General features: G+C 39.1%; 1 protein-coding gene and 1 long non-coding RNA gene across 2 annotated transcripts in view; both read right to left on the minus strand.

Moving 5' to 3' along the window:
- LOC135085798 (putative fatty acyl-CoA reductase CG5065) overlaps positions 1-17722 on the minus strand; it is a 39294-nt gene extending 21572 nt beyond the window's left edge. The window contains exon 1 of the mRNA XM_063980602.1: positions 17583-17722. The gene's annotated coding sequence lies outside the window, so the exon portion shown is untranslated. The remainder of the gene's footprint in view (positions 1-17582) is intronic.
- LOC135085818 (uncharacterized) overlaps positions 1-26029 on the minus strand; it is a 194186-nt gene that overhangs the window by 91188 nt on the left and 76969 nt on the right. The window lies entirely within an intron of this gene.

The raw sequence follows: 26029 nt of genomic DNA on the forward strand, positions 1-26029 counted from the left end.
GAGACCAACATTTGGCAAGTGCTGAGAAGAAGCGCCGCAACAAACTCAGTCACCACTGTCTGCCGGTTAATATAAATAAATAGAAATAGCAGTAGTAGGTACATTCGATTCAGGAGCAGTTCACTGAATTTACCATGCATTCTTGTATAGTGTATAATGGGTATACAAAATTGCGTGGTATATTAAACAAGGTAGTGACGTGCTAATATCTAGACTTACAGATTACATACTTACGAGTATTAATGGTACACGCTAAATTATCCAGGAGTGCACACACACACTACAATAATGTCGCTCGGATTGCTCGGACCAAATATTGGTGGGGCGCGTCGTCGTGGATGAAACGATCTATAGTTTATAAAGGGTTGAGAATTCCGGGTGAAGCTCGCTTCCATCTTCGGTCTTTGCATCAGGTGAGATGCAGGCCAACAGTTTTCGGATGATGATGATATAAGGGAAATATTTTAAGATTTTTTAAAGAATTATTTAGAAGGTATGTAGGTATTACTTTTCAAGGCGAGAGTGAATAGGCAATTACAGGGCAGATACGAGTATATACCATAACTGCATCTCACTTAACACCAGGTGCGATTGCGGTCAAATACCTGTCTTGTCTTGCATAAAAAAAAATACAAATCCCGTTTGCCCCTCATAGTAAGCTAAATTAAATGTAGAACAGCGCCCCTTTGCAGGAAAGTTCTCGAGTGGCGACCACGGGCTGGAAGACGTAGCGTGGGCAGGCCTCCTACTAGGTGGACCGACGATCTGGTAAAGGTCGCGGGAAGAGCCTGGATGCGGCAGCGCAGGACCGTTCATTGTGGAAAACCTTGGGGGAGGCCTTTGTCCAGCAGTGGACGTCATTTGGCTGAAAGAACGAACGAACAGCGCCCAAACGGGATCTACGCGTACGAAGTGTTGTATGAATAAAAGTATCTTAGATGGAGGAGAAGAGGTGTGGCCGTATAGTACACCTTGAGATTTCCATACAAAGGCTTACGAAACTGTGTTTTGACAGCGAAATATCGAAAACCAATTCTTTCAAATTAAACAAACAATAGCATTAGTGCATTTTTGTGTAACGGAGCCTTAACGCTGTGAATCTTCAGATATACACTATTATGTCATGTTTGACCACGTAAACAATAGCTAAACCGGTTTGGATGAAACGTTACTTCCTCAGATGGACTATGTTGATATGATATCACCAGCTTGGCCAGGATGATAGCTTATGGTAGGTAAGGAAGTAGGATCAAAAGAAACGGTTGGTATGACTGATTGACGGACTGACTGACTGACATAGTCATCTATTAACGCACAGCCCAAACCACTGGACGGATCGGGCTGAAATTTGGCATGCAGGTAGATGTTATTATGACGTAGGCATCTGCTAAGAAAGGATTTTACGAAACTCCACCCCTAAGGGGGTAAAACGGGATCTAAGCGTACGAAGTCGCGGGCGGCCGCTAGTATTTAAATAAATACCTAAGTGAGTTTGCTGAACTGCTTTATGACATTTTATTTACACTAATATTATGAAGAAGAAAGATTGATTGTTGAATTGAATGGATTCCGAAACTTACATTAACATAGGCTAAAGAATTTGGACGGATAAAGACATTCTGTGACCGCAATTAACGCGGGCGAAGCCGCGGGCAAAAGCTAGTTATAAATATCTCGAGTCAAAGAAATCTGCATAAAATTTTATTTTATAATGCGAACAGCTAGGGACTGGAATTCGTTGCCTGCTGCTGTCTTTCCCGAAGACTATAATCCGGGCCTTTTTAAGGCGAGAGTGAATAGGCACTTACAGGGCAGATATTATGTACCATCCTAGACTGCATCCCACTTAACATCAGGTGCGATTGTGGTCAAATACCTGCCTTGTTATGCATAAAAAAAATGTGCAATTATGGCCCTTGTCTCACAACTATTATGGTTGTTGACCACATTAATCTGCAAAAAGGTGGAAATGTGCAATCACAGTTATCGTCAGAAACCCTTTGGGAAGTCCATTGGCTAACGTAAACAGAACGATTATTATTTACTTAAGTATATCCTTTTAATCTCGTACGTAATCAACCGCACATTAATTGTAACTTATGCGAAAGTGACTTACTCGTATCTTGTTTACTGTTTTAAGCGCAAAACCTTTTTAGGGTTCTGGCTCACTCACTCACTCACTCATCACGAAATCTCAGAAACTACAAGTGCTAGGAATCTCAAATTTTGCATGGGGGTTCCTTTTAGAACGTAGGTGCTTACTAAGACGGGATTTTGCAAAATTCAACCCCTAAGGGGGTAAAACGGGATCCGCGCGTACGAAGTCGCGGGCGGCCGCTAGTTCTTCTATAATGATGATGATGATTAGTGTATGAAGGCCTTGAAATTATTGATGCTGACTCACGCCGATAGACAAAAACCCAAAAAATTTAGATGTACCTATCTAAGTCTCCATTCGTAGAGCTCCACTGGTCAGTCCGGTAAGCGAAAGGTCATAGGTATAAATTCCGATAAAGGCAGACATTTTTTTAAATCATGATTGAAATCCGAAGTTGTAGTAAATTCAAAATATTTTTGGGCACTTCACGTCCCAAATATAGCTTGCCCTACCACCACTCCGGGACAACATATGGGCTGGTGTTGAGAAGAAGTGGCGGAAAAAACTCAGTCACCTTTGTCAGCCTCTTTTTTAAATTAAATACAGCATTTTATAGCTTAAGTATATGGTAAGGACTATTCTGTTCAGGTGGTGATTCTCAGACGGTTCAAACTTTGAGTGCAGGTGTGGTTGTGTTCCCCTGTCGACGAAGCACATGATATCGTGCCCTGCGTGCCCAAACAACTGCACGCAGGAAGATTTAATGAAGGCTACTGACAACGCCACTCTTTTAGCGGAGTTTTGGGCTGGCTGACGCTGTGTAGGTTTACGGGACTTTTCCCACCTCTCGTTCCCACCGCTGTAACTTCTGTGTAGCCAGGATCTACAGGTTGACCGCCAATAACCCAACCAGTGAAGGTCAAGTTTGTCCCGGGGAAAAATTTAACTGTCATTGGACCCGCAACGAAATTAATCAGAAGAACATAGGAGGAGTTCGAAATTAAGTTGACTGTGTATATTAGGTTTGCTATCGACACGACAAGAAGATGGTACTGACACATTCAATCTTGCAACCGAGTTGTAACAATTCGAATCGTTGTGAATGAGGTCGATTTACTAACACCGACCTTGAGATTGCTTCGGTGGATAAGATGAAAGATGTTTAGGCTCGGTGAAAATATGTACATAAATATTATAGAGGAAAGATTTGGTTATTCGTTTGTATCGAAAAGGCTCCGAAACTTGATTTTGAAAATTGTAGTCTGAATGAATAAATATTTGAATTTGAAACTACTGATTTGAAAAAATCTTTCACCATTAGAATTCAACATTTCATGAACATAAGTGGTACGAAGATCGTCAGGTCAGCTGGATTAAGGCCCGATTCGACAAAACTTTTATCCGAGAATAACTCCTGGTATAACTGGCACATTGACAGTTTCAGTATGGCAAATATGCCAAAACTGACGATTTATTCCGAAACTAGCGGCCGCCCGCGACTTCGTACGCGTGGATCCCGTTTTACCCCATAGGGGTGGAGTTTCGTAAAATCCTTTCGTAGCGGATGCCTACGTCATAACATCTACCTGCATGCCAAATTTCAGCCCGATCCGTCCAGTGGTTTGGGCTGTGCGTTGATAGATCACTATGTCAGTCAGTCATCTTTGAGTTATTATATTTAGATTAATATTTACTCTTGTTTGGTAAAAACTACCTACACATTTGTGTCTTAATTTCATTACAAAATCTTTGTAGGTACAGATATTTTATGAACTAAATGAACGGCCTGAGATAAGAATAAAAATAAATTCAGATTAATTTATTTTTGTTTTATCCTTTGACGTCAATGTTTTTATTTCGGGGAAGACTGTCGCATTAATTTTAAAAATAAAAACCTCACTTATATTTTCCTTATGATAATTAAAATAAATAAACCTTTAAATTAAAATTAAACTAAATATAAGTTTTAGGTACTTATGAATTAACAAATTAAATTGTAACATTTAGGCTGGGTGACATGAAGATGGTGCAATCTTACTTTGACTGTAACAAACGTCAAACATCTGTCAAACTCCATACAAAAATCACCGTATATGTAGTTGCGGTCAAAGTTAGGTGGTGCGTGCAACGCAGCCTTAATACCCCCTTATTACAAAAAGTTAGACTCAGTTCGAACCTGGTTTAAATTGACATTTAGTATGGAAATGTAAATTTAAACCTGAGTTCGTCCCGGGTTTAAAAACTTTTTTGTAATAAGGCCTTATGTGGTATAGATCTTAATGTTCATTAATTGTTCGAAATAAACAAACAAAATAAATTGATTCAAAATCAAAATACGGCATAGTAAACAAAAGAAAAAATGTAATTATTAAATACTTGTTGGTATTGTTCACTTCCATGTAAGTAATTTATAAAACTAGTATAAAAAAACTATTGACTTGAGGATACAAGCAAGTTTTTTGAACTTATTTTTTTAATATCCAAAGTTCAAAGTATCAATAATAAGTAGTACCATATTGACCTTAGTGCAGATGTTATTGATGATTTGCAATTTATTGTGATTTTTGTATTTATTATGCCAATTTATAATCTTACTAGCGGCCGCCCGCGACTTTATACGCCTGGATCCCGTATTACCCTCTTAGGGGTTGAATTTTGCAAAATCCCGTCTTAGTGGGCACATACGTTCTAAAAGGAACCCCCATGCAAAATTTGACACTCCTGGCACTTGTAGTTTCTGAGATTCTGTGATGAGTGAGTCAGTCAATCAGTGCCTTTCGCTTTTATAGATTTTGATGACACTCGACTCAATGTAATTAATTATGGAAATCATTGGAGACCTATGTTCAGCAATGGACGTCCTGTGGCTGAATGACGATGATAAAAGTAATAAAGACAACCTTAAGCGAAGATACTTTAAAACGAGACGACAATGGGTAGCTGAAACTGTCACATACAGGGTGTACTACAATTAGTAGTACGTCACACTGACAGCAGAGATGAGATGAGATTGAACGGGTTTGACGCAGACCGTCCCATTCGCATTTCTTCATGGATTCCAAAATAGTCCCATTCGCATTCGGTCCCTTTCGCATTCAGTCAAATTCGCATTTGGTCCCATTCGCAAAATGGTCACATTTTTTCAACCTACAAGTTGAACTATTGTTTCAAAAATGGCAGGCTTAACTTTACCTGAGTGTGACCATTTTGCGAAAAGGACAAAATGCGAATGGCCGTTTGCGAATGGGACCGAATGTTATTAATTCGTGACGAAATGCGAATAGGAATTTCTGCGTCAAACCCGCATTCACAACATTACTATGAGGTCTCACAGTGCGCGTGGACGCACAAGGTCACACGCGATCCAATCACAGAGCTCTATTTAACGCTGTGCGTTCCATTTGCTGCTTCACTTAAGCAAGCATCGTTTGTGAATACGGGCGTAGGTAATATTACTAGATTCGTCGCCATTCACCTCGCAAAAACATCTCTCTCCCACAATCAAGAAGTGTAACGTGAGAATTGATATTAATCACTAGCAACAGCTCTCATACTGGATCAATTAATAAATCAAGTACAATGACATACTGCTATTATATGCAAGAAAAATAAAAAGAATGGAGGTTCCATTCCACATGCAAAGCTTTTCGTAGATAATGTACCTATGTATTTTGTTGGGTTATGGCTTCGTTCGGTTTGCAATGGTAGAGCAAGCTAAAATAAAATAAAATAATAAAATAAAAGGTATTTTAATCAGGTTTTATTTAGGACGTGTGTAAGTGCCTTGAAAAGGGCCGACCTCAGATCATAGAAGGGAGCCTACATACCTTTAAATATTTATTTGATTATTTGAAATTTGCAAACAATACTACTAAGCCATGAATAAAGAAAACCAATAAATCTTGTTTTCTTTATCTATACAGGGTGTTAGGTAAATGGGTATATGAGCCGACACTAGCCCATGTTAACATGATCATATAAATGGTATGGTGAAGGCAGAAAATTGATATCTTCATTTTAATTATTTTAATTTTCATACAAATCGGATGTTATAAAATTTATTTTGTATGAAAATTAAAAAAAATTAAATGATGATATCAAATTTCTGACTTCACCATACCATTTATATGACCATGTTAACATGGGCTATTGTCGGCTCATATACCCATTTACCTAACACCCTGTATATATAAAAGAAAGTCGTGTTAGTTACTCCACTTATAACTCAAGAACGGCTGAACCGATTTAGCTGAAAATTGTCAGGGAGGTAGTTTAGAGCCAGGAGAAGGACATAGGATACTTTTTATCCCGTTCGAAATAAAAAAAAAGTCTGCTTATTTATTGCCATTAAGGCGGAACAAAGTTCGCCGGGTCAGCTAGTTTGTGATAAAGAAAACTATGATGTTACAAAAATACATAACAACATCAAATTAATCACCTTTTTCAGGTTTTACCAACACAAAGACGTCAATACGAAATTAACGAGCGTAAACAAAGTAAAAATGGTTGAGTCATGGAAACCCTTCTTTACAAAAGTTATAATAAATTAAACTAATATTATAAAGCTGAAGAGTTTGTTTGTTTGCTTTAACGCGCTAATCTCAGGAACTACTGGTCCGATTTGAAATAAATATTTTGTGTTGGATAGCCCATTTATCGAGGAAGGCTTTAGGCTATATAACATCACTCTACAGCCAATAGGGGCGGAGCAATAAAGAAAAATGTCGCAAAAACGGGAAATATTATTCAAACTATTTTCAAGCGTACGAAGTCGCAGGCACAGCTAATATAAAAGCGAAAGGTCACTGATTGACTGACTCACTCACTCATCACGAAATCTCAGAAACTACAAGTGCTAGGAGTCTCAAATTTGGCAAGGGGGTTCCTTTTAGAACGTAGGCGCTCGCTCACTAAGACGGGATTTTGCTAAATTCAACCCCTATGGCGGTAAAACAGGGGCCACGCGTACGAAGTCGCGGGCACATCTAGTATACCTACGATATTGTGGTGGGCTCAAAGTACTGGTTATAAATAAACCGGTACAAAAAGGTAATTTCATTCAGAGAAACCTTACTTTTGTTCCTTTTTAGTTGACGGCATTTTATATATAGAATTTCATACCGAAAGCATGCCAACGGGAATTCATTTATAACTAGCTTTCCGCCCGCGGCTTCGACCGCGTGGATTTTTTTCTGTCACAGAAAAACTTTATCGCGCGCGTACCTGTTTCAAAAACCGGCTTAAAAACTATCCTATGTCCTTTCCCGGGACTCAAACTATCTCTATGCCAAATTTCATCAAAATCGGTTCAGTGGTTTAGGCGTGAAAGCGAGACAGACAGACAGACCTAGACAGACAGAGTTACTTTCGCATTTTAATATTTATTAGTATAGATTACCTTCATTGTTTCCAGTCTATGCAGAAGTACGACCCTCTCTATTATTAATTACTTTCCTGATTCTTTTTTATCCACAACGAGGAAGCACCTGGCCTGTATCTCACCTGATGGTAAGTGATGATCAGGCCGAAGGTGGAAGCGAGCTTCACCCGGAATCCTCAACCACGGAGGAACTGGCTATCTTACCTTTAACTATCGGAACACAACAATGCTGTTAACATTGTTCTTATAGGTACAACGTGCTCCTTTTGTTTTCCAGAAATTTTAGGGGTATATTATATAAATAAAAACTAGTTAAAGAGTCTTAGGAATATGCGTTTCTAAAAGCATACATATATTTGAAGATATTGTGGATTCTATATTTAGAAGATACCTAGTTGATTTAGATTATAGTATCATCAATCTATTATTTTTTTTTTTTTTTCAAAATTGTCACCTAGTCTTTTTGTGCAGACTTTTATTGATAAGTGTATGTAAATTATGAATTATTTCAGTGAAAAATTAAGTTTTTAAATAATTTCGTATGAAAAAATAAGTCGACAAAAATTGTTGAATTTAACAAAAAATGTAATGCCATTCCATTCTTTGAAGTGGTCTTATTAATACTCTACAGTTATAGGAAATCAAAAAGAGCACGTTGTATAGCGACAGACTAAGTAAGATAAAATAGGTATCTAGTCCCCACGCTGGCCAGATGGGTTGGGGAGGCCTGATGCTCGCATATTTTACTTAGTGGTTTTCACTAATTAATTTTCTATTGGTCAAGCTGTAGATCCTGGCTACACAGGAGTTGCAGCGGTGGGAACGAGGTTTTTATCTCTTCGGTGGGACAAGTGCCTAACATTATTATTATGATTTGATGCCAACTATTTTGTATTACGTTCGTGAACTTGGCATACTTTCACTTGAGTTAATTAGTCAACTTACAAATATTTGGTAAGTGCAGTTGCAACAGCTAACGTTGGTTTTGACTTCCTTTTGTTTATTATCATAAAAATATATGGAGACATTTTTAATTGTTTATTTTTGACGTTTCTTCCCTTTCCCGAATTCGGGTATTTTCAAGGCCATCACGAAGGCTACTGAGTCCACCATGGTCCAGTGTACTCGCGAAGCCTCTCACCGTCAGAAATGGAAGCACATCGCCAGGAGAGCTACCCTCGGAGATGACATCACCCCACCATGTACCTCGTCAGCGCAACTACGACCACTCTGACAAGAGTGCCCGACTAAGAAGAAGAAGATTTTCAAGGCGAAAGTGAATAGGTACAGGACAGATTATGTGTACCATCCTAGAATGCATGCGTTTGCGGTCAAATACCTGCCTTGTTCTGCATAAAAAACGTTTATAAGTGCCAAATCATGATCTATATAAACTGTATTAAAAAGTCATTTCATATCACTTTTAGTTGAAACGAACCAACGAACATTATAAACGCTCTTAGACTTACTAGACTTGTAACTGTAGTATAGCTGTAGATACTAAGTAGTAAGTACATCTAGTAGTTACCTAGACGTATCAATTAAGAGTATAATTGCAAATCATCTGCATAGCCGACGGAAGTTGCCGTGGAAAAAACACTATCTCAGTAAACGACTGGAAAAAAGAAGCCAAGTTCTATTAAAGACTAGCGGCCGCCCATGACTCCGCGATTTATTCAAATAAAGTGTTCATAAGTGTTGTTAGAGTCATATATTCTTCCAAGTAAAATATAAAAATGTATAAGTATTAATTTATTTACTTCTAACAATAAGGTATAGCTGAGGCAGATACACTCTGCCTAGGCTACAAGACATTTCTATGCAGATCATTTCGATGTACACGCAATACCTACCTGTTATTTAGTTTTTCTGAGTTAAACCTACGTACCTACCTATCTATTCGCCGTTCCCATGGGCGGACCAGCTGCTGCAGGAAAGGACAGCTGCTCCCTCCTGGAAATCTATTTAATCTTAGCCTAGAAGCTGGGTATGACTCCCCCGCCCCCCCTCCTCTTCCCCAGGTCATAAGCTGGGCATGACTTCCCCCTCGGCCAGAAGTTGGGTATGATTTACCCCCCCCCCCCCCAGGCCCGTAACTGGGTATGACTTGACCCCTCCCTCTCCCCCCAGGCCAGAAGCATAAGCTGGATATGACTCCCCTTCGGCCAGAAGCTGCGTATGACACGCCCCCCCATGCCAGAAAAGCCAGAAACTGGGTATGACTTGACCCCCCCCCCCCTCCCCCCAGGCCAGAAGCTGGGTAAGGCTAGCCCCTCCCCCCAGCCCATAGAAACTGGTTATGACTTGACCCCCCCCCCCCTCCCCCAGGCCAGAAGCTGGGTAAGGCTAGCTCCTCCCCCCAGCCCATAAGCATAAGCTGGGTATTACTCCCCCTCGGCCAGAAGCTGGGTATGACTTCCCCCCCCCCCCCCAGGCCAGAAACTGGGCATGACTTGCCTCTCCCCCCCTCCCACCAAGGCCAGAAGCTGGGTAAGGCTTGCCCCTCCCCCCAGGCTATAAGCTGGGTATGACTTATCCCCCCCCCCCCCCAGGCCAGAAACTGGGTATTAGCATCATATTATGTATTATTATGTTCAATACAAACAATCATTAAGTTACACTCACCCCAACCGCGTCTCCGCATTGCATCGAATCCTATGAAAATGTGGTTTTTGGACATAGCGATACTTAATTTTCACAATTTTTATTTTTTAAAATTACTGGTCGATAGGTTACTTTATTTTGATGAATAAATGTTATTAAAAGTTTTTTTCTAAAACTGATGGTTTAGCTGGAAAAAAATATTTTCCATCCCAATAGTACGCCGGCTGCGCTCGATTCGGATATAATGACGTCACGCGGCCCTGCGTACGTTGACTTATAGCGGCAAAAACGGCCTAAGTTTATTACTTAATATCTTCGTAAGTAATGGTCCGATTTGGATAATTCAAAAAGATATAAGGTACTTGATACAAATAAGGCCTACCTAACTTTAAATGCTTATATTTCAATAAATATTAACGCCAATTAACAAAAACAAGGTTAATTAACTTCTTCCATCCTTTAATTTTAGCAATATTACAAAAAATAATACAATTTTTAACTAAATCTATTCAAAATAAGCAAATTACGAAACCACTGATTTTGGCTTTATTAAATCACCTACACGGAATAAGGCCTACATGATTCAAATGCCTCTAGACCTTAAAATTGAGGTTGTATTAAACAAAATGCGGTCTTATAACATAAAACACGTCGATTTGTTTGCGTTATCAAAATTTTACATACCAAGTAAACAGAAATATACTGTATATCTCTAGATAAACTTAAATTCCACTTATTAAGAATTATACATAAACTATAGATAAAATTAAATATTCATAGTAACAAAGTAATGATTCCTTACCTAAATTATCCAAAAAAAAATGAAAAACAAACAATTTTTTTTTTTTATAGGGCTTATTAAAACACCGTGTTCGAATAAGGCCTATACATAAAACCTTTTAAATAACTCAGTTTAGGAACATCATTTAGTCTTGAATTATTGTAAACAAAATAAGATCTCAATTTTTGTTAGAACCAGGGCATAAAAAGGCTTCTGAATCATCACTACGAACTCCTACACAATCTTTGTGATACCACCAAAAGCAGTCCTTTATGGTCGCATATCTGCTACATTGTCTTCGAGACAGGCATGATAATACCAGCTTTTATTCTCCTTTCCTTTAGAATTATACATCCGGCTTTTTTTTCTTATTTCTAATTGGTTTTGTATTTTGTTTCTTTTTTTTACAGGTTTTGTAATTTTTTTCGACTCAGTTTTCTTTTTATTTTCTGTTCTGTTAGTAACATTCTTATTAAATAAATATTTAGTTACTCTTTGACTCATTTAGTTTAATGAATTTGTCCATAATCAGGTGTTGACATAAATATCTAATATGGCCTACCATGCTGAAATAAGGCCTAGGCCTTAATAGACATCTCGCTCTTGTTGTCTTTAAAAATTTACAAATAATGCATCTATAGCCAGTAGTACAAATTAGGGTAATTATTAGCTAGTAAGAAATATTTAGAAATGATTACTAAGAAAAGCTTAATCTAAAACAGCGTCATTTTACCGAAAATTGAAGATGAAATCGCCAGATTTTTATAAGAGAGCACGAAATCACCCACCACCTTAGAAGAACGCGTGCCAATTGGGGCTGGGATCGTGGATCGGGACGCTCTTGCTCTCAACCGGGTTATAGGGCATATGAGTATCTACTTGTCCTTGAAGTATTATCCCGCTCGGATTTATTTATCTGTGTTTTCTGATGTATAGGCCTTATTAGAACGTAGGCCTTATTTGTATCAAGTACCTTATCTTTCTTATGTCTTAAAGATTAACGTAGATACTAGTTTTATTGAATTTTCTACAACAGTACTGATCCTCATTGATATTTATTATCTGTGTTGCATAATCTTTTCTTTAAGGTTTTAAACTTTTGTTTGTCATCCGCTTTGCAATGGAGGGAAGTCGAACCTTAATTTCAAACTCCTCCTATGTTCTTCTGATTAATTTCGTTGCGGGTCCAATGAATGACAGTTTAACTTTCCCCCGGGACAAACTTGACCTCCACTGGTTGGGTTATTGGCGGTCAAGCTGTAGATCCTGGCTACACTGGAGTTGCAGTGGTGGGAACGAGAGGTGGGAATAGTCCCGTTTTACCCGACTATGTCAAAAGGAGGATATTGTATTTACAAAGTACCGATCATCGTGCAATCACTCAACAAACAACAAAGGCTAGCTCATGGTCATGGCCACTCCAATTAACAAAAGCTCGTAAAGCGTCTCCTTCAAAAAACTCAAAGCTTTAATTCTACTTCCTACTAATATTTTATGTGAAAGTTTGTGAAGATGTATGTTTGTTACTCTTTCACGCAAAAACTACTGAACTGATTTGGATGAACACCGCTGCAACTCCTGTGTAGCCAGGATCTACAGCTTGACCGCCAATAACCCAACCAGTAACGGTCAAGTTTGTCCCGGGGGTGTACTGTCATTGGACCCGCAACGAAATTAATCGGAAGAACATAGGAGGAGTTCAAAGTTTCGACTCACGAGAAAAAGCTCGTAGTAAGTTGTTAGGGTCCTAACGAATATTAGTATAAATAAAATAGTGGACTGTATATGTATAATAGGTGCTGTATTCTCGCCAGCCTAATTTACAAGCAAATATCTAAGATACGCGGTAGTCGTGCGTCGACGGTGGTGTCCAAAGGCGAGTGTGTGTACTGAGCGCATATAGCTCACAAAACACAGACGTTTATGCGTTCGAAACCGTGGGCAAGAGCTAGTAAGTTACTTAAAGCTTTAAAACATCTCTGTTGCAACCAAGGGCGGGGTATAGGTCACAATTAAGGGTGCTTGTTAAACTTTAACCGGAGCTTTTGCCTTGACATAAGAAAATCGCAAGTACGCGAGGCAGGGCTGCCAACTACGAGTATATAAAAATATTTTTATGAAGCTTTGTGTTTTTGTATGCTGTTAGTATTTTGTAACCATTTTTTGGAATCACATAACTTCTGAACTTTGAGTAGGATTATATTACAGTCAACAAGCCATAGAACAAGGCTCAAGTAAATAGAGAAACACGGGTCTCAACGTGTCATTTTTTATATACCCTTGAGTTATAATATTTACTCACGGCTTGACGTTTCGACTGCTACGCGGCAGCCGTGGTCACAAGCAGAAATAGTTGAAATTGAATGCGAAAGTTAAAATCTTATAAGGCTCAAGTAAGAGTTTGAAAGCAAAATTTATGTCAAGACTTAGTCGAAATCGATCACTCTCTGTCTCATTCTAAATTCTGTCATATATTATTTCCAATCAAACTATCAGTTTTAGAGAATAACGTTTCCATTGATATTTTTTTTAATTAGAAATTGTAAAAAAATCGCTATGTCCAAAAACTCAGTTTTGATTCATTGTGTCGCGATACGAAGTTCGCCGGGTCAGCTCGTTTTTTATATTATTTTGGGACAGCCCTGCCCACACCCACGGCTGGCATTGGGCAACCAACCGGTCGATGTCCAAAATTACAATGCGTGCGAATCGTGAACTCACGCAGGCGGCCTTCTACGTAGGATTGACAGTGAACTAGCTATGCCCCGCGGTGTTACCAGCGGTAAAACGTATAGACTAAGAGCTAGTGAACGCCAGACCTACGTCATTTTATAAAAGTTGAAAGTTTGTCAGCGTCGTATGCTCCCAATATAAGATATAATGTTGGTGAATTATGAAGTTTGGGTCATCGTGGCTCTGGGAGCTATGCTAAAAAAACTGTCTGGCAAGGAGTTGGAACTGTCAAAACTGTCTGGCTGTTGGAGAAAATACTTCTAATTATTGCCCAAATATTTTTCGGTGGGTTTTCTGTACATTCAATAGACTGTAATTCTACAAACAGTTTTTGCGTGAAAAAGTAATAAACATCCATTCACAGAAGGACTTCATCGCATACATATTATTATATCCCTCATTAAAAACTCAGGATAAAGACTACCCTATGTTTTTCCCAGGGTCTCAAACTATTTCTGTACTTTTCTTCTAAATCAGTTCAGTAGTTTTAACATGAAAAGGTAACAAACAGACAGAGTTACTTTCGTATTTCAAATATTAGTAGATACTTCCGCCGAATTTATCATGATACTTGAACTTTAACCAATGTAACAAATTGCACCAATCTTGACACAAGCATCCTTGTAGATAAGTGCTATTTTTTCTATTAAAAATACCACCACTGCCGTACTTTGTACAGTACAGAGTCAATCTGATATTTTTTTTCCAAAATACACAAATATTTGTCCTGTCTCCGAACTGTACAATAACTACAAAAATATTTTTGGTACGAAGTCTCTTACACCTCCCCAACACGTAAAACCTCTTAGGTTAGCAACCCCACCCTGAGTTATTTGTACCTACAATTGTATCTTTTGATTGTCATGTTGTGTATGTCATTTTATTTTGTAAATGTTTCTTGCTTAAATAAAGATTTATTTATTTTTATGTTTTGGACCAATTAAATGTTTTTCTTCCCTACTATAATATTATAAATGATAGTTTGTGTCTCGGGAAAGACACATAGGATTTACTTATAATAAAATTATGAATGATACTGATTACACTTGATTCAAAATAATAATTTACTTAAAAAAAGACAAACTATTAATCAATTATTGAACATATTTCCTGATATCTAAAATCAATTCTGACTCGCCCACGGACTATTAAATACTTTGACGTAAATTAGTTGTATTTCTAAAATATAATTATAATTTTGTTAGTTTATATTGGGCTTTTGGAATATGGAACCGGATTGTGTTGTACATTTTGGTTAATATGACGCTTTTGATGAACTTTGCACTTAAAACTTTTGGAGAATCAATAGAAAGATAGACCTGCTAATATTTGAATGGTATGATTTCATAAGATCGATATTTTGACAAACAAACTTTCGCATCTTACTAATATTATAAATGCAAAAGTTTGTATGGATGTCTGGATGTTTGTTACTCTTTCAAGCAAAACTAATGAACGGATTTTGATGAAACTACAGTATTATAATTGTTTATAACCCAGAATAACATTATAGGCTATTATTTATGATGATCTGTGACAAACTAAATTTCACGCAGGTAAAGCCGCGGGCAAAAGCTAATTAATAATAATAATCATCATCTAAGTAATCAAGGCACTTTCATTTTGAGCTTTAAACATTTATAGGAACTTTTAGACATTTTTTACCTTCGGGAAAGCTCATGGCCTGCATCTCACCCGATAGAAAGTGATGATCAGACCGAAGGTGCAAGCAAGCTTCACCAGGCATCCTGGCTATCTTACCTCTAACTGCCGAAACAACAATGCTGTTAACATAGTTGCTATGGCGACAACCTTGAGAACGGGACTATTCCCACCGCTGCAACTCCTGTGTAGCCAGGATCTACAGCTTGACCGCCAATAACCCAACCAGTGAAGGCCAAGTTTGTCCCGGGGTACAAACTTGAGTAAAATGATGATAGCTAGGTGGACTTATAATAATCTCACAATCATCGAGAATCCCTAAAATATGTCATGATCATCATCTCAGCCATAGGACGTCCACTGTTGAACATAGGCCTCCCCAATGCTTTCCATGTTGCCCGGTTGGTAGCTGCCTGCGTTCAGCGCTTTTCTGCTACCTTTATGATGTCGGCGGACCACCTTGTGGGCGATAAAAGTTATCCTTCCTCGATATTCATCATCATCAGGTCATTCAACCTCCACTGCAGGAGCACGACCCTCTAATTTACCAGCAAATGGGGGATTTGTCCTACACTCCCCACGCTGGCAAAACGGGTTGGCAGGCCAGATGTTCGCATATTTCTCGAGATTAAAAGACAACATGGGAATCCCAGAGCTGCGTCTGCGCACTTTAATACCTTTTAAGAATCACGCGATATGAATTATTAATGTAGGTAAGACGTACACAGATACAAACAACAAAATGTAACTTGTTTTAGAATAAAATTATACACATAGACCTTTAGAAAATCATGTAGAATTTTCGAATTTTCAATTTATTTTTACTTAGGTAACGGTAGTATCAAAATTAAGATTGTTTTGAGTATGTATGGACACGTATTTTACTCCAAATCAAATCAGACACAATATCTATCTATATTATGTATTTAAGGATGAGTTGCACCACCTAACTTTAACAGTAACTATGACGACAACCGGTGCTTTTTGTATGGAGTTTGACAGATATTTGACGTTTGTCAAAGTTAAATTAAGATGGTGCAACTCAACCTAAAAAAATAAGTATGTTTATATCCGTTGTCTAGTACTTATAGTACCTACGAGCTTTGGTGTTTAGTTTGGGACTAGAGGCCCAGTGTAAAATATCCAAAGGTATTTTGTCGGCCTTTTGGTGTAGTGGTTCAGAACGGACTACTATGCCGAGAGGTCCCGGGTTCGATTCCCGGCCGGGCAGAAATAGACACTGACACCAAACCCCAATAATTCGAAACCACAACTGTTTTAAAAAGACCCTTTATTCTGGTCTTAAAAACTTAATTTATTTTAAATTACCTGTAAATTACGATTTTTGGTCGCATTGTAATTGAAAAAAGTAGTTTAATTGAGTTGACAAAATAGTGACGTCACTTGCTTGTAGTGCCATACAAAATCTATGGGAGAGTTTCGTTTTGACAGTTTTAAAAAGTACGTCAATTGACTGTGGTGTCAACATGTCTATTGAAACGATAAATTTCAATTTCTGTGACGGGTCTGGGTGTTTTCTATGTATAATATGTATGTATTTACAAAAAAAAAAAGTATTTAAGTATGTTTATATCCGTTGTCTAGTGCCCATAGTACAAGCTTTGCTTAGTTTGGGACTAGAGGCGCAGTGTAAAATGTCCAAGGATATTTATTATTATTTATTTATATTTATTAATTTGACCGGTACAAACAGTCAAATACCTAGAATGTTTTGAAGTTTCATCTTAGGTATTTAAAAATCTGTTACGTAGGTGTGGTGTAGTCCATATTAGTCAAACTAAGTAGATTTGTGGTCCAATACCTATAATTTAACTGTTACCCACATGCTACTTATTTTCAAAAATATCACAAGTTTTTGCAAACCATATTAAATCTTTAAAAGGTACAATAATTTAGGTACAAAAGGTACAAATACACATGATGTCTTTATGTTCGTTTTATGTTATCTACAAATGACCATATTGTTTTGACGCAAACTCGTTTGACGGTAGTTTATGGACGTGGGAGGATTCGCATCTTCAAATAGAATAATTTAAAACCTTTTAAACACATTTAATTAAATGTTTTTTTATTTAATAATTCAATTTAGTTAGTTGCTTAGCATGTAAAAATATTTTTCATGTGTTAGGTATATTTTGAGACAAGCTCAACTCAAAATTTGATTTACCAACGGTTTTGGATAGTTATTTTTAATTTAATCTTATTTTAGTTCCGAGGAACAGATTTTGGGGTATCAAATCAATAACTGTCATCAAACATAAATAAACGAAAAATCTAATCCAAAAACAATAAACAAAACTCACCTCAAAAATCACGAACAAAAAACTCACAACACAGAATCACTCAAAAAATCACTCGTAAAAAATGTTTCTCAAAAAATGTTTTTTGACACGGACGCGTGTGTGTGATCGCACGCGCAGACTCGTTATGCATTGGCAGAGGTGGATCATGATCGGTCTCATTGTTCTTGTAATGGGTGCGTAGTGGAGGCAGGGACAGCAGGACTGCTCGCTCTGACTAAACGAGGCGTTACAAAATGAATTATGGCTTATTCAAAAATGAGCATGGAGTGAGTGGATTTATTCATCATCATCATCATCATCTCAGCCACAGGACATCCACTGCTGAACATAGGTTTTGCTCTCCCGGTTGGTAGCGGCCTGCGTCCAGCGCCTTCCTGCTACCTTTATGATGTCGTCAGTTCACCTTGTAGGTGGACGTCCACGCTGCGTTTTCCGGTACGCGGCCTCCACTCCAGAACCTTGCTGTCCCATCGGCCGTCAGTTCTGCGTACTATGTGCCTTGCCCACTGTCACTTCAGTTTGCTAATCCGTCGGGCTATGTCAGCGACTTTAGTTCGTTTACGGATCTCAACACCGAGCAGAGCCCTCTCCATAGCACGCTGTGCAACTTTGAGCTTCTGTATAAGGCCCATAGTGAGAGGCCACGTTTCTGAATTCTCTTCTGCCTAATCATCACTTTCTATTCCAGTAGGTAAGTACTAAATAAATACGAAATAAGACTACTGAGTATCAGTCCACTAGGGCTGGCGAATATACGACCTTATGGCGCTTGTCATTGGGAAGTCATTAGAATAACAGCAATGATCGAAACCTTTCTTCTTACCCGACTGCAGAAATGAGGATTTTTTTTATTAATTTCATAGTAGGCATTTTATGTCTGATCTAACCTACTATTAATATTATAAATGCGAAAGTAACTCTGTCTGTCTGTCTTGCTTTCACGTTTAGGCGTTCGCACTGAACCGATTTTGATGAAATTTGACATAGAGATAGTTTGAGTCCCGGGAAAGGACATAGGATAGTTTTTGTCCCGGTTTTTGAAACAAGGTCGCGCGCGATAAAAATTTTCTGTGACAGGCAAAATTCCACGCGGGCGAAGCCGCGGGCGGAAAGCTAGTACTAAATAAATACAAAATAAGACTATTGAGTCTCATTCCACTAGGGCTGGCGAATATACGACCTTATGGCGCTTGTCATTGGGAAGTAAATAAAATTCATAAAAATTCATAAAATTCATTTATTTTTGCAAATAGGCTTTAAAAAAGCGCTTTTACACGTCCCAATATTAACCCTGTGACGCGCCCCGCGACGCATCGACAGCCCTAGCACCGAGCGCGGAGATTTTGACAACCCTACGGCTGCGCGGCCGCACGCCGCACGGACCGAGTTAATATAAGAGACGGCGGCGACCGCGGGCGCCTAGCATTCGCTCGGGAGCCATCGCAACAGCCAGACGATCGCGCGCGCGTCTAACTTTCCCACGGCTAATTGCGCAAGAGTCCCTAGCGAATAGCTGCCCTCACTGTTCCCACTAACCTGGCTCGATAGGACTTTCGGCTCGCGCGGTTTCCGTGACACGAGCGAACCATCGTTGCCTGTATACACATTCCAATCCTTACCGAGTGCATGCTTTACTCAATCCCGACCTGCGGTAGCAATCCCGCTGCCACCCTTCCTGAATTCCTCCCCACTCGCCACGTAGGTCCTAAGCCTTTTTACCTTTGGTACTCGAACCCCCACTTCGTTGACCTCGGTTACCGATTTGGTGAGCGGACCGTCCTACCCCCCTAGTTTATAAGTATCCAAACTAACACTCGCTAAACCTCGCACAGGGCGCCGCCCCTCTCGCGGATACGTAAACTAGTCTCGGGACGCGAACCGGGCGCGTCGCTATCCCTCTTGTCATAGTAGATTTGCAATTGTAGAATAACTTGTTCATTATTTAAATAATAGTAATTTAGAGTCAGTGAAACTAGAATAAGTAAACTATTGTGGAACCTGAATTATAAGTGCCATTGTGTTATTGATCGTGCGTTTCCTTGGTCAAATATCCCTGTAGGCATCCTGGATAGGTACACATCCCTCATCGCAGAAGGCGAACTGGGACTTAGTACTAAACAGCGGGGTGTCAGACTGAGCTAGCTTAGACGCCCCGTTGCAATGGCGCCCAACGTGGGGCCCACGGAACCTACAGGGACCACCAGATCGCTAGAGAAGCGAAAGACCAAAAGGAAAGCAAAACTTGGCACCAAATTGATAATCACACATGTCAGAACCGACATCTTGGATATACAAACTCAAGAAGACAGAACTTGAGAACGAGTGCAAAAGAAGAAACATAAAAACGGAGAACAGAACCGTACAAGAACTGAGACAGAACCTCACAGAAGTACTCAGAACCAAGAAGTCCCATCAACCAGTCCAGTCCGCCAGTAAGTCCGCCGAAGACAGTGAGTCAGAAACCGATTTCGAAGACACAGAGATGCACCAAGAACCAAACATGTCGTACACCATTGATCAGACTGAAAGCATAACATCTAGATGGAACATAAGTTTTGACACATGCAACGACCCAGTGGAGTTTTTAGAGCAACTAGACGAACTAATATCGTCGGGCGAGGTCAAGCCAGATAAAGTGCTCAAAGTGCTCCCCAGATTCCTGAAAGGTAAAGCTGTACTGTGGTATAGAAATAATAAAAACTCGTTTACTACATGGAACGAATTCATAGAACTCTTCAAGTTGACATTTGTGAGCCGTGACAGTGACCTGTTAGCTAAAATAGTGAATTATAGGCAACATTACCGCCAAAAATTCACAGACTACCTGATTGAAATACAAACACTCATGCGCAGATATGCAAAAATGTCAAAAGAAGAAGAACTAAATAGAATCTACGAAAACATGAACACAAAATACAAGTTTTATATCAAGAAATCAGAAGTCGACTCGATAAGCAAATTAATGCAACTGGCAAACGACTATGAAAATGTCACAGCAGACCGTCAAACTAGCTTCATACAAAGAGAACCACGAAATGATCACCACGAAACAAGCACAAATTTTAATCAAGAACACAAGGAGACGGCGTCATACATACACAATTACAACACAAATACTTGCTGCTGGAGCTGTGGAAAACAAGGACACTCCATGAAAGATTGCAGAAGTAAGAAAATACTGTTTTGTAACGGTTGTGGCAAGATCGGCAAAATGAGTAAACAGTGTTGTAAGAAAACAAGTGAGTACACACAGTCCATGACAATAAACACAAGTCCGCAACTCAAAGATAATCGTCCATTCGTAGATGTATCGATACTAGGCGAAAAATATCAAGCACTCGTAGACACCGGCGCCACAAGATCATACATCAACGACCAAGTGTACAGTAAATTCATGAAAAGAAACCTGAAACCGAAAACAGTAAGCATAACAGCTAGCATGACAGATGGGCACACAACTCGTATAAAAGAAGCACTAGACTTACAAATTAATATAAAGGGAAAAACAATTAACCACCAAGTATTATATCATCCACGAATCACGAGTATACTGATCGGCATGGACATATTAAACAGAATAGGAGCCAAAATAGAATGGCCTAAAGATAGTACCAAGCAAGGGGAACAAGTGGGAACAACGTCAAGAAAAACTACAGAAACCAACATCGTACCTACATACGAAATGGCTGAAATACCGACAAGCAAGAAAAAACACAAAATCAAACTCGTACACGAACTTGAACTCGCACACGAAAAACCAATCAAGAAAAAATACTATTCACGGAACCCTAAAAATCAAGAAGTAATAAATAAACACGTAACACGCTTAACACAAGAAAAACAAAAAGACTGGATCCAAAAGAAAATTCAAGAACTACAGAAAAACGGAAACAAAGATTATAAAATGTCAAATAATAGTTTATACAGGAAAATAACAAATCACGCATACGGACCAAAAACAGAAGCATCACCAGACTGGAAATTATGCATAAACAACAAAGAAAAAGACCAGATCCTGAAAGAAAACCACGATACATCAACCGCAGGCCATCTAGGAACAGCAAAAACACTGAACAAAATATCACAGAGATATTATTGGCCCGGTATGTACAGAGATGTGTCAACGTACGTCAAGAACTGCAAAACCTGCCAAGTTAACAACGCACGCAAACCCTGGAGCGCAGTGTCTACAGACCCGAGTAGACCACTACCCAAATCATCGAACCGGTCCACTGACTGGACCGAAATCCTCGATGTCGACACCGTCGACCACCTACAAGACCTGGACTGGCGCGAGTCCGGCCCTGGAGAGGAGCCGACCCGAGCTGAGGACCAGACCAGGAGGCGGCCGGGGGGAAAGAAGAGGCGCGGCCAAATCCAGAACCAGCTGAACAAGGCTAGTAACATTTACTCGTAGTTTAAACTTAATACCTAAGCTAGGTTTCAAGTACAAAGTACAAATTGATTATTGTCTAGTCTGTTCTCGTTTAAGTAAACTCATCAGCATTTCAAAACAAGTCAATAATACATAAGTATTATTAACATTACATAGTAACCCTGTATAATCTAGATCATCCAGTTCTTGAATTTAATCTCGTTAAATACCACATATCAATAACCTATAAGTATTAATTAACATTACATAATAACCCTGTATAACCTAGATCATTCAGTTCTTGAATTTAATCTCGTTAAACATCATATATCAATAACCTAAAAGTATTAATTAACATTACATAGTAACCCTGTATAATCTAGATCATCCAGTTCTTGAATTTAATCTCGTTAAATATCACATATCAATAACCTATAAGTATTAATTATCATTAGATAGTAACCCTGTTTAATTTAAATCGTTCAATTGTTCTATTTAATCTCGTTAAATAACTATTGACGCAAATCACATTGTTATTTACTCGTAACTCGCAACCTAAACTCACATAAATAACAAACCGGTTTGTTACGCGCCAATAGTACTACCAGTTTCTCGATAACTTTTAAATAGTAAACAAACATTGTAAGAACGATTCACCGAGCGAGCTCATTTGCATATTATCAGAGAAACATGTATTTTTTCTATTCGCCACGGGCGATCAACAGCGCTCGCTTACTAGATGACTCATAACTAGATTTTACCTGCCTAATGTTTGCGCGCCGCGTCAGGCTGCATTCCATTATGAAATAATATTATTGTAGTTAAAACTTAACCCCTTAACTGCCATTGTCTTGTATAACTTTTAATAATTATAGAAATTATTAACATTAATCAGATGCCTATTCTGAGGATGGTAATTTAAATAATAAAACTAGTAAACTAGAAATATTAATAACAAGTGCCATGAATACTATTATTGTATTAAAGAAATATTTCAAGTAATACTCGTAATAACAAATTAAACAACTCGTTTAATTAGCTCATTAGTTAATTGTAAGCAAAAAAAAAATTAAAGGTATATTAATAACATTGTTTCAAAACTAAGCTAAAATTAGCGTTTAATTAGTTCATTGTAAGCAAAAAATTAAAGGTATCTTAATAACATTGTTTCAAAACTAAATTAGCTAAAATTAGCGTTTAACGGGTTAATTGTAAACAAAAGGTCAAAGGTCCTACCTATCTTAACAACATTGTTTCAAAACTAAGTTAGCTTATATTAGCGTTTAATTAGTTCATTGTAAGCAAAAAGTTAAGGGTATCTCAATAACATTGTTTCAAGACCAAGTTAGCTAATATTATTATAAGTAAATAAGTAATGTTCCGTCATGTTTTAAATGAAGAGTTATTATTGGGCTAACGATTAAGTACAAGTTCAATCATGTTTTACATTTTAATTTTTACTCGCCATGAAGTTACCCAGAAATAACTTATTATTATCATGACCTTTAGTTGTTCTTAAAGAACCTTTATGTACCAGACTTGTGATTTTTCCAGGTAAAAATCTCCAAAACAAGGGAGGATGTGACGCGCCCCGCGACGCATCGACAGCCCTAGCACCGAGCGCGGAGATTTTGACAACCCTACGGCTGCGCGGCCGCACGCCGCACGGACCGAGTTAATATAAGAGACGGCGGCGACCGCGGGCGCCTAGCATTCGCTCGGGAGCCATCGCAACAGCCAGACGATCGCGCGCGCGTCTAACTTTCCCACGGCTAATTGCGCAAGAGTCCCTAGCGAATAGCTGCCCTCACTGTTCCCACTAACCTGGCTCGATAGGACTTTCGGCTCGCGCGGTTTCCGTGACACGAGCGAACCATCGTTGCCTGTATACACATTCCAATCCTTACCGAGTGCATGCTTTACTCAATCCCGACCTGCGGTAGCAATCCCGCTGCCACCCTTCCTGAATTCCTCCCCACTCGCCACGTAGGTCCTAAGCCTTTTTACCTTTGGTACTCGAACCCCCACTTCGTTGACCTCGGTTACCGATTTGGTGAGCGGACCGTCCTACCCCCCTAGTTTATAAGTATCCAAACTAACACTCGCTAAACCTCGCACAGGGCGCCGCCCCTCTCGCGGATACGTAAACTAGTCTCGGGACGCGAACCGGGCGCGTCGCTATCCCTCTTGTCATAGTAGATTTGCAATTGTAGAATAACTTGTTCATTATTTAAATAATAGTAATTTAGAGTCAGTGAAACTAGAATAAGTAAACTATTGTGGAACCTGAATTATAAGTGCCATTGTGTTATTGATCGTGCGTTTCCTTGGTCAAATATCCCTGTAGGCATCCTGGATAGGTACACATCCCTCATCGCAGAAGGCGAACTGGGACTTAGTACTAAACAGCGGGGTGTCAGACTGAGCTAGCTTAGACGCCCCGTTGCAACCCTACCACGGCTTCGGGACAATAAATGGGCCAGTGCTGAGAAGAAGCAGCGCAAGAAACTCAGTCACTATTAGTTATTAGAATAACAGCAATAATAAAAACCTTTCTTCTTACCCGACTGCAGAAATGAGGATTTTTTTAATTAATTTCATATTATGTAGGTATTTTATAAGTCTAATCTATCTATATTACCTATTATAAATGCGAAAGTAACTCTGTCTGTGTGGCTTTCACGCCTAAACCACTGAACCGATTTCGATGTTTGGCATAGAGATAGTTTGAGTCCCGGGAAAGGACATAGGATAGTTTTTGTCCCGGTTTTTGAAACAAGGTCGCGCGCGATAAAAATTTTCTGTGACAGACAAAATCCCACGCAGGCGAAGCCGCCTGGCTAACTTCATTCGTTCGACGTCCACAGCTGGACAAAGGCCTCCCCCAAGGATTTCCACAAAGACCGGTCCTGAGCCGCCCGCATCGAGGCACCTCCTGTTACGAGTACCTTCACCAGATCGTCGGTTCATCTGACGGGAGGCCTGCCCACGCTCGTCGTCACCCCTCGAGATCTTTCAGCCCCAGCGGCCATCCGCTGTAGAGAGAATCATGTATTGTTGTACTTTGATAAAATAAAAGACTTTAAGCTACATTGAAAAAAATTTTTGGTTACAGCAGAAACGCCCGAGCGCGGTTTGTATGCGGCGCGCACGTACACACTGACAAAATTTAGCGTTGATTACCGGGAAGTTGCGTCTATGAAGATGACCTACTCATTTGTATTTACTCTGGTAACAGCTTACACAAAAAAGTGACTGGCGAACTAAGTGTTAACTATAACCAAACAACAGTCTAGCTCACTACATAATTATTTGTTTAATTTACACAACATTTTGTTCCTCATAACCAAAGTGTTCGGTGGTCACTTTTGTTTTGTAAGCAGTAACCAAACATTTTTTTCAGTGATACGGGATGAAAAGCTTAAAATTGGTCATTGACCTAAGTCTGGGTTTGTAAAATGCAAAGTTCAATAGAATATATTAGCCATAAAGTCACAGTTACAGACGGAAATTCCAGTTAATCAAGAATTAATAGCACATAGCGAATATTAATCAAAGTATAATTGTAGATTCATCCATATGTTACCTGATTTTATTTCTCTATCTGTGATGATCATCATCATTTCAGCCACAGGACGTCCACTGCTGAACATAGGCCTCCCCCAATGATTTCCACATCGCCCGGTTGGTAGCGGCCTGCATCCAGCGCATTCCTGCTACCTTTATGAGGTCTTTCTGAGATGCTAAGGGACGGAAGAGGAAGTAAGTACGAACTGATTAATTTCGTTGCGAGTCCAATGAGAGTTTACTTTCCCCCGGGACAAACTTGACCTTCACTGGTTGGGTTATTGGCGGTCAAGCTGTAGATCCTGGCTACACAGGAGTTGCAGCGGTGGGAATAGTCCCGTTAAGCTAGTGATCATCTCATTCGTATCTTTCATAATATCCGAATCTGCAACCGTAGTTGTATTGATATTCGACCCAACATGCTCAGGTCATCTTTCATCAGACCATAGTTACAAAAACAACTGTCCAAGTCAGAACAAAGTAAATGATGAATTACACAATCCGT

Source organism: Ostrinia nubilalis, chromosome 29, assembly GCF_963855985.1.
Source record: "Ostrinia nubilalis chromosome 29, ilOstNubi1.1, whole genome shotgun sequence".
In the NCBI taxonomy this organism is placed as follows: Eukaryota; Metazoa; Arthropoda; class Insecta; order Lepidoptera; family Crambidae; genus Ostrinia; species Ostrinia nubilalis.